Source organism: Mobula birostris, chromosome 12 (genome assembly GCF_030028105.1).
Source record: "Mobula birostris isolate sMobBir1 chromosome 12, sMobBir1.hap1, whole genome shotgun sequence".
Lineage (NCBI taxonomy): Eukaryota > Metazoa > Chordata > Chondrichthyes > Myliobatiformes > Myliobatidae > Mobula > Mobula birostris.
The window spans coordinates 75,549,305-75,560,205 of NC_092381.1; positions in this window are offsets into that span (position 1 = coordinate 75,549,305).

Here is a 10,901-nt window from a genome sequence, read left to right on the forward strand (position 1 = left end):
TTCTTGAGGCAAGGAATTTGGCAGTCAGGGGCCACATATGCTAATCCATTTGCAACATGGGCATCTGAGAGGAAGAGAGTTCTTTTTGTTCAGCATGCTGTTATCTGTACCATTGACAGCATACTCACCAACTACATCTCAGTGTGGTATGGCACAGGAAGAGCTTCTTCCCTGAGGCTGTGACACTGCTGAACCTCTCATCACAGCGCTAAGCAGTAATGCATCCGTATTGTACTGTCTCAGTACTTTTATATTTCTGTGCTGTAGCAATTTTTTTATTCACAGTTATTTTGTAAATAACACTAGTCCTTGCCTTTCTGGTCAGATGCTAAATGCATTTCATTGGCTTTGTATCTGTACTCGGCACAATGACAATAAAGTTGAATCTAATCTAATCTAATCTGATCGAGAGCACCTGAGCAGATGATGGTAGAGGTCTAACTCAAAAGAAGAATCTGATAAGCACTTGATAAGGAAGTAATTGTAGGGCATTGGAGAAAACCAGGGACAAATAACTTTCTCAATGTCATTGGATTCTACACTGAGAATGAATAGAATGGGAAAAAGTACAAGAGGAATAGAGATTGGGGTAGAATGTTGCAATATTCAATAATTAGACAGCCCACCTATATACTGCATTGTACCTTTATACTGCATAGCAATTATTGGGCCACATAAGACCGAATCTAGTGCAAAGATCAATAGTCCATTTAATATTAGAGAATGTATACAACCTGAAATGCTGCAATCATGGACACTCCTGCCAGTCGGATAAAAAGCAGCATATGCAACTCAATATGGAGAAGGTAGTGAAGATGCAAATAATATCCCACTGTGGTTTCTTCTTTCAAGAACAGTTCCTGACTTTATGCATCCTCACTTTACCATTCGTGAACAATGATGGTTGTGGATCATACCTTTTTGATGCAACCTCTCTTGGTAGGTCAGAGGACCATAAGACATAGGGGTAGAATTAGGCTTTCAGTCCAACGAGTCTGCTCCACCATTTCATTAAGGGTGATTTATTATTTCACTCAACCCCATTCTCCTGCCTTCTCCTCGTGACCTCTGACTAATCAAGAACCTATCAACCTCAGCTTTAAATATACCAGTTGACTGCCTCTACAGCCATCTGCAGCAATGAATTCCATGCATTTGCCACCCCCTAGTTAATGAAGTCCCTTCTCATCTCTGTTCAAATGAATGTCCCTTTATTCTGAGGCTGTGCCATCTGGTCCGAGACTTCCCCACCGTAGGAAACATTCTCTCTACATCCACTCTATCTAAGACTTCCAAGATTCAGTAGCTTTCAATGAGGTTCTCCTCATTCTTCTCAACTTCAGCAAGCACAGGTCCGGAGAGATCAAACATTCCTCAAACATTAACCCCTTCATGCCCAGAATCATTTTGTTAACCTGCTCTGGAGCCTATCCAATGCCAGCATATCTTTTTCCTAGATACGAGGACCAGGACTGCTCACAATACACTGTGTGGTTTTACCAATCCTTTTTAAAGCATCACCATTGCATCTTTGCTTTTACTATATTCCTCTTGAAATGAATGCTAACATTGCATTTGCCATCCTTACCACCGACTCAACCTGCAAGTTAACATTTAGGGAATCCTGCAGAAAGACTCCCAAGTCCCTATACACCTCTGATTTTTGAATTTTCTCCATGTTTAGAAAATAGTCTTTGCCCTTATTCCTTCTAGTGAAGTGCACAGCCATACACTTCCTGACACTGTATTCCAGTTACCACTTCTTTGCCCATTCTCCTAATCTGTTCACGTTCTTCTGCAGATTCCCTGCTTCCTCAACCCTGCTTGCTCCTCCACCCATTTTTGTATTATCCACAAACTTGTCCTCAAAACCATCAATTTTGTCATCCAAATTATTGATATATAACGTGAAAAGAAGTGGTCCCAAAACTGACCCTTGCAGTACACCACTAGTCACCAACAGCCAACCAGAATAGGTTTCATTTATTTCTACTCTTTGTCTCCTGCCAGTTAGCTAATCTTCTGTCCATGCTAGTATCTTTTCTGTTGTGTCATGTGCTCTTGTTAAGCAGCCTCATGTGTGGTGCCTTGTCAAAGGCCTTCTGAAAATCCAAGTAAACAACATCCACAGACTCTTTCCTTTGTCTACTCTGCCTGTTATTTCCTCAAAGACTTCCTACAGATATGTCAGGCAAGATTTCTGCTTAAGGCAGGGGTTCCCACCCTGGGGTCCATGGGGTCCATAGATCCCTCGGTTAATGGCAAGGGTCCATGGCATAAAAAAAGATTGGGAACCATGGAAACCGTGTTGACTTTGGCATATTTTTTCATTTGCCCCCAAGTACCCAAAACCTCACCCTTAATAATGGACTCCAACATTTTCCCAACAATGCAATCAAGAATGCGTAAATGGATTAAATACAACGAGGAAGCAATATCACATTGCCTGGAATTTTACTTGGGAGTGTATGGTCCAGTTTCTTAATGGGTAAGGTTTCTGCCAAAAACACTTAAAAACATTTGTAAATGCTTTGATGCATGACTTTTGCTTAAAATAAGCACAATTTACTAACCTAATTTTGGCAATTCTGCTCTTTCATAAAATCATCAGTGCATATTGCACTTGTAAGTGCGCTCAACCTCACCTATAACAGCTTGCATCTTCTCTGAGTGCCTGACCCACTATACACAGAGAAAGCAGCTGATAGACAGGTGCTCGGCTCCAGAGACTCCAGGGAGTAGTGCAGCCTGCCTGCCCACAGTCCCAGCTGATGTAACCAATAGTTCACAACTACAATCTTTTGTTCCTTTAACTAACCTTGATCAGATGTTTCAGATGGAGGAGGGCAACTTAAAAACAATGTTTGAAAAAAGCAATTCGTGTGCAGTTCAAAAAAAAACAATTTCTCTGAGGGAGAGTAGATCCAGAGAAATTACAGGTCAAAGCTTAACATGGAGATAATGTGCACCCTGCTCATTTAAAGCTGTTGTTTAGAAAGATTTTCTTCCTACTTAACAATAATCCTAACATCAACTCCTAATATAATGGGCTTTCAATTATTTTTAAAGATTATATGGTTATATGGTTATTATTGAATATTGTGAAGCAGGCCATTGCAATTATACAAGACAGGTTCATTATAATTGGTCACATAGTTTTCCATATCAAAATCTGTGACGTGATAATGAACTTCCTCCAGCCCAGTTACAATTGGAACTCTATTCTTCCTTCAGTGAACCACAAGTCTAGAGAAGACTAACTAATATTGGCAGATGAATGCAGTCGCAAACCTTTATCATTTTTGTTCAAATGTTAATCTACTTAAGATAAATTTGTCTTAACGTAACTCAGTGGGGAGCAATCAGCATGAGCGGTCATCCGCCGGTGACACAGCGCTTGGGTGCTTTTTGGCCTTTTTCTCAGTGCGCGCCAATCATTGTGGGGCCAATAACAAGAAAGGAGGTGCTTAGGTGAGAACAGGCTTCAGTAAGCACAGGTGGGGGCTCTAAGTAAGTATGTAAGAAAGTTTCCAAGGAAGTTTTATCCCTTTTCGTACATAGCCGGTGCACAGAGAATGGATCTGAATGTAGTGGCGTGTTTCTTGCACGAGATATGGGAAGTTTGGGAGAACTCCAGTCTCTGTGGCAATTGCACCTGCATGAAGTACGCCAAGCTGCAACTCCTTAGAGACAGTATTAAGGAACTGAAGCTGCAGCTCGGTGACCTTTGGTTCATATGGGAGAATGAGGAGGCGATAAATAGGATCTACAGAGTGGTGGTCACCCCTAAGTTGCAGGAGGCAGGTTGCAGGGTGACTGTCAGAAGAAGGAAAGGGATTAGGAAGCCAGTACAGAGTACCCCTGTGGCTATTCCCCTCAACAGTAAGTATACCACTTTGGATACTGTTGGGAGAGACAACCTACCAGAGGGAAGCAGCAGCGACCAGCTCTTTGGCACTGGGTCTGGCTCTGTGGCTCAGATGGAAAGGGGGGAAGAAGAGGAGTACAGTAGGAGATCCCATAATTAGAGGAACAGAAAGCAGATTCTGTAGACATGAAAGAGACACCCATATGCTATCTTGCGTCCCAGGTGCCGGGGCTGGGACACCTTGAATCGGGTCCACGACATTCTAAAGGGCGAAGGTGAACAGCAGGAGGTCGTGGTATATATTGGTACTAACAACATAGGTAGGAAAAGGGAGGAGGTCCTGAAGAGAGAATATCAGGAGTTAATTAGAAAGCTGAAAAGCAGGACCCCCACCCCCTCCCAGCAGTAACCTCAGGATTGCTGCATGTGATACTTGCCAGTGAGGGTAAGAATAGGATGATGTGTCAGATCAATGCAACGTTGAAGAATTAGTGCAAAGGGAAGGATTTCAGATTTCTGGATCATTGGAATCTCTTCTGGTGAATTTACAACCTGTACAAAAAAGGCGGGTTATACCTGAACCCAAAGGGAACCAATATCCTTGTGGGCAGGATTGCTAGAGCTGTATGGGAGGGTTTAAACTAATTTGGCAGGGGAGTGGGAACCGAAGTAAAGGGCTGTGAATGGGACAGATGGAAGTAGATACAGGGTGTAGTGAGACTGTGAAGGACAGGCAGATGATGGGGCAACATTGCCGTCAGTAGGGCAAATTAAATTGTGACGGGGGGGGGGCCAGAATTGAAAAGGGTGATGCAATCAGGAAGAGGGCGTTATATCTGAATGTACACACTACACGGAATAAGGTAGATGATCTTGTAGTGCAGCTGGAGATTAGCAGGTATGATGTTGTGGGCATCACTGAGTCGTGGCTGAAAGAAGATCACAATTGGGAGTTTAACATCAAAGGATACGCATTGTACCAAAAGGACAGGCAGGTAAGCAGAGGGGGTGGTGTGGCTCTGTTGGTAAAAAATGAAATCAAATCCTTAGAAAGGTGATGTAGTATCAGAAGATGTGGAATCCTTCTGGGTAGAGTTTAGAAATTGCAATGGTAAAAAGACCTTGATGGGAGTTATATACTGGCCTCCAAACATTAGCCAGGACTTGGGATGCAAATTACAACAGGAGATAGAAAAGGCATGTGAAAAGGACAATGCTGCAATAATCACATGCGATTTCAATATGCACGTAGATTAGGAAAATCAGGTTGGTGCTGGAACCCAAGAGAGGAACTTCGTAGAATGCCTACAAGATGGTTTTTAGAGCAGCTTGTGGTTGAGTCCACTAGGGAAATGGAAATTCTGAATTGGGTGTTATGTAATGACTCAGATTCGATTAGGAAATTTAAGGTATAGGAACCCTTAGGAGATAGTGATCATAATACGAATAGAATAGAATAGAAAACCTATAGCACAATACAAGCCCTTTGGCCCACAAAGTTGTGCCAAACATGTCCCTACCTTAGAAATTACTAGGGTTACCCATAGCCCTAGTAATAGAATAATAGCCCTAGTAATAGACCATATGATAGAATTCAACCTGCAATTTTAGAATCAGATGCATCAGTTTTACAGTGGAGTAAAGGGAATTACAGAGGCATGAGAGAGAAGCTGGCCAAATTGCTTGGAAGAGGACACTAGCAGAAATGACAGCAGAACAGCAATGATGAAGAAGTATTCTAAAGGGAGGATGAAGCAGCAATGTTTGACAGGAGAAGTCAAAGATGTCATATGTCGAAAGATTGGAGCGACTGGGCTTGTATACTCTGGAATTTAGAAGGATGAGAGGGGATCTGATTGAAACATATAAGATTATTAAGGGATTGGACATGCTGGAGGCAGGAAGCATGTTCCCACTGTTGGGTGAGTCCAGAACCAGAGGCCGCAGTTTAAGAATAAGGGGTAGGCCATTTAGAACGGAGTTGAGGAAAAACTTTTTCACCCAGAGAGTGGTGGATATGTGGAATGCTCTGCCCCAGAAGACTGTGGAAGCCAAGTCTCTGGATGCTTTCAGGGAAGAGATGGATAGAGCTCTTAAAGATAGCAGAATCAAAGGTTATGGGGATAAGGCAGGAACTGGATACTGATTGTGGATGATCAGCCATGATCACAGTGAATGGCGGTGCTGGCTCGAAGGGCCGAATGGCCTACTCCTGCACCTATTGTCTATTGTCATAACAGCAAAAAAGAGTGCATAATACATAGAAAAAATTAGTGGGAAGATAAAGGATTGAGAAGCTTTTAAAAGCCAACTGAAGTCAACTAAAAAGCCATAAGGTAAATATGAAGGTAAGCTAGCCAATAATATAAAAGAGGATACAAAATGTAGTGGATATCAGACCACTGGAAAACGGCATTGCAAAGGTAGAAATGGGGTGCAAAGAAATAGTTGTGGATCTTAATAAGTATTTTGCATCGGTCTTTACTGTGGAAGACACTAGCAGAGTGCCAGAAATGCAGGAGTGTCAGGGGGCAGAAGTGAGTGTCATTACTATTACTGAGGAGAAGGTGCTTGAGAAGCTAAAAAGACTGAAGTTAGATAAGTCACCTGGACCAGATGGACAACATGCCAGGGTTCTTAAAGAGGTAGTAGAAGAGATGGTGGAAACATTAGTAATGATCTTTCAAGAATCATTAGATTCTGGAATGGTTAATGAGGACTGGAAAATTGCACTCTTTAAGAAGGGAAGGAGGCAGAAGAAAGGAAATCATAAGTCAGTTAGCCTGAATTCAGTGGTTGGAAATATGTTGGACTCTATATTATTAAGGAAGAGGTTTCAGAGTACTTAGAGGTACGTGATAAAATAGGCCAAGGTCAGCATGGTTTTCTAAAGAGGAAGTCTTGCTTCACAAATCTTTTAGAATTCTTTGAGGAACTAACCAGACAGGATGTTGTTTGTTTGGATTTTCAGAAGGCCTTTGAAAAGGTGTTGCACATGAGGGTGCTTAACAAAATAAAAGCCCATAGTAACACTAGGGCTCATAGAAGATTGGCTGATTGGCAGTGGACAAAGAATAGGAATAAAAGACGCTTTTGCTAATGGTGTGCTGCAGGGCTTGGTGTTGGGACCACTTCTTTTCACATTGTATGTCAATGATTTGGATGAAGGAATTGTGTGGCTTTGTGGCCAAATAGTGAATGATAGAAAGATAAGTGAAAAGGCAGGTAGTGTTGAGGAAGGAGGATTTCTGCAGAAGGACTTAGACAGATTAGGAGAAAGGGCAAAGTGGCAGATGGAATATGGTGTTGGGAAGTGCATGGTCATATACTTTGGCAGAAGGAATAAAGGTGGGGAGAAAATTCAAAAATCAGAGTTGCAGAGGACTTGGGAATCCTTGTGCAGGATTCCCTGAAGGTTAACTTGCAGGTTGGTAAGGAAGGCAAATGCAATGTTGGCATTCATTTCCAGAAGACTAGAATGAAAAAAGCAAGGATGTAATGCTGAGGTTTTATAAGGCATTGGTCATACCACACTTGGAGTATTGTGAACAGTTTTGGATCCCTTATCTAAGAAAAGATATGCTGATATTGGAGAGAGACCAGAGGAGGTTAACAAGAATGATTGCAAGAATGGAAGGTTTAAAATATGAGGAGCTTTTGACTGCTCTGGACCTGTACTCTCTAGAGATTAGAAGAATGGGGGGGGGGGGGTGTAGGGGGAATCTCATTGAAACCTATCGAATATTGAAAGGTCTGGATAGAGTGGATGTGAAGAAGAGGGGCAGTATAAGACCAGAGGGCAGAGGCTCAGAATTGAGGGATGTCCATTTAAAACAGATTTGAGAAAAAATTTCTTCAGCTGAAGTGTGGCGTATCAGTTGAATTCTTTGCCATAGGCAGCTGTGTAGGCTAAGTCATTGGATATATTTAAGGTGGATGTTGATTGGTTCTTGATTAAACAGGGCATCAACGGTTACGAAGAGAAGGCAGGTGAATGGGGTTGAGAGGAAGGTAAAGCAGCCATGACAGAATGTTGGAGCAGACTAGGTGGGTCAAGCAGCCTAATTCTGTTCCTAGTTCTTATGCTCTTATAACTCAGAGAAAGAACAATGTTAATTTGCTTTAGTAATTCAGCAGGTTTAAAAAACATATCGGTATAGAACAAAATCTATTTTCATCAATCATAGATGTCCACAAGCCAATATGTTTGGTATAGTTTGAATCAGAGGGGAGTGTTTAGAGGAAAATAATCCCTTTGTCAGCTAGGAGCTGGAGTCCAATATGTGTTTAAAACAACTCTCCAAAAAGGAAAATGATGTTTTCCTTCAAAAACATTAATAGAACTGAAGGTCTAGTTCATCAGTTTAACACTTAATTGTTAATTGTTTTCAGCTTTTAAAATCTCAGATGTTAAGTTAAAAACATGTCAAGAGGTAGATGGAATGCAAGTAGTCAATAATTTGCAGCATTGAATGCTCATTGGACATTTTTAATCTCTCCCTCTCCCAGTGTGTAGTGCCCTCCTGTTTCAAATTGTCCCTGTACCTAAGAAAACCAAGGTAGCATGTCAGAACAATTGGTGCCCTGTTGCACTCACCTCAATTATAAGCAAATGCTTTGAGAGGCTTGTTAAAGACTATATCTGCAGCATACTACTACCCACACTGGACCCACTACAATTCGCCTACCAATGGAACTGGTCTACCGATGACGCCATAGCCACAGCCTCTACACGCTGCCCTCACTCATCTGGAGGAGGGGGATGCATATGTTAGAATGCTGTTCCTGGACTATAGTTCAGCATTCAACACCGTAATTCCTCCAAACTTGACAGGAACCTCAGCCTGCAACTCGACTTGTGCAGCTGGACCCTAGAATTCCTATCAGATTGCCAACAGGTGGTAAGAATGGGCTCCCTCACCTTTACCCTTCTGACCCTCAACACATGTGCCTCTCAGGCTGTGTCCTGAGTCCCCTCCTCCACTCCCTTTACACCCACAACTGTACTGCCACACAGCTCTAATCTGCTGATCCAATATGCAGATGACATGGCTTTGACCGGCCTGATTTCTAGCAGTGATGAGACAGCCTACAGAGGAGAAGTTGACACTCTGACATAGTGGTACCAAGATAACAACCACTCCCTCAATGTCCAAAAAACAAAAGAGCTGATCGTGGATTACAGGAGGATTACAGACTGCCCTGATCAATGTCAATGGGACTGCAGTTGAGAGGGTAAGTAGTTTCAAGTTACTCAGTATACACATCACTGAAGATCTCACCTGGACCGGCTGTGTGGTAAAAATAGCTCAATAATGTCTCTTCCACCTCAGGCAGCTGAAGAAGTATGGCATGAGCCCCCAGGTCCTCAAGACGTTCTACAGGGGCACTTTGAGAACATCCTGACTGGCTGTATCACTGCCTGGTACAAGAACTACACCAACCTTGATTGCTGGGCACTGCAGAGAGTGGTAAGGACAGCACAGCACATCTGTGGATGTGAACTTCCGTCCATTGAGGAAACTTAGGTAGGTTCATAAAGAAGGCCTGGAAGATCATCAGGGACACCAGTCACCCCAACCATAAACTGTTTCAGCTGCTTCTGTCTGGCAAATGTTACCACAGCATTAAAGCCTGGGACAGTAGGCTGTTTCTACAAGCCATTAGATTTATAAATTCACATGTCTGTACATTGCGACAGAGTCATAATGCAAAGATGTAAGATTTAAATAAGTTCAAATTCCAGAAAGCTTCTAAAACATTTCAGGCTTCTGCAGTTTTCATGAAGAGCAAACACTCTTCTAATTATATCATCTGAGGTCATACGCCTATATAAAAATAAAGACCATATGTATTACAACCAATCATTCTTGAGGTGTGATAAAGAGCTGGGTGCTATTCTATTTGAGATTCCAAGACACCCCAGCGGTTTCAATCTGCTCCTAAGAAAGAACTACAACTTTCCACTTCTTGCATTTGCAAATCAGAAATGCTTTCCTTTCTACTGCAGAGCATTCACTGAACAGTGAACAATTCTGGGCAAAGTCAAAGGATTAAATTACATCCTCTGCCCTTGTGTCTGTAGTAATACATTTACACTATGCAAACGTCTGCTTTCACTCTCCCAACATTTAGAAATTTCTTGTTTGTTCATGAGAACAATTTTCAATAACATGACAATGGTATAGTTCTTACTCATGAAAAGCAACATGCAGGAGTTATTGAAGTGTCAGATAAACGCTGTCATTTAAGGGCTGCTCGGACTGCATTATGATGCATCAGTCAATGATCTAAATATCTGCGGCCTGCGATCGATCCACCTGGTTCTGCTGGGCTCCCTTTGTGCAGAGTCAGCTGGAAAAAGTCAACAGCAAATAAGAGCCAATGTATTGTGACATTTACTTTCCTTTCATTATTTATCAGTGCCACTAATTATGGGGAACCTAAATGTGCGAGGGTGTGCACTTCCTGTTTTAAACAGCATTCGCTCTGAAGCAAAGCTCATCTGGCTCAGAGATCTACAAAGTCCAGCCCACGTGAGCAGATCTGTTTTGCACTTTCAGACTTGTTGCTGGAGTTGGAGTTATTCTCAGACATTCTGCCCATGTATCAACTCATTCCTAGCATCTGCCTCCATCACTCCCACCTTCTATTCAAAAATGTGACATTTAAAAAGTTCAGAGGGTGAGGAATATTACAAATGTATAGGGAGTATACTTCCATTTTATAAACTCCCAGCTTTTGCTGAAAGAGAACATCATCCATAGAATAGTTAGACAAGCTGCAAGTAGTTAACTACCACTGGCAAACTGTGCAATTTCATCTGATTAACTCCTATAAAACTATTGGTTTCTAACCCTTAGGTTTTGGCAAAAAGCCTCTGCACTCAAACTTCAAAGTAAATTTATTATCTAATTACATATTAGATTAGATTAGATTATGAGGACATGCAGTGCTCTTTTATTATCATTTAGTAATGCATGTATTAAGAAATGATACAATTTGTTCCTCCAGAATGATATCACAGAAACAC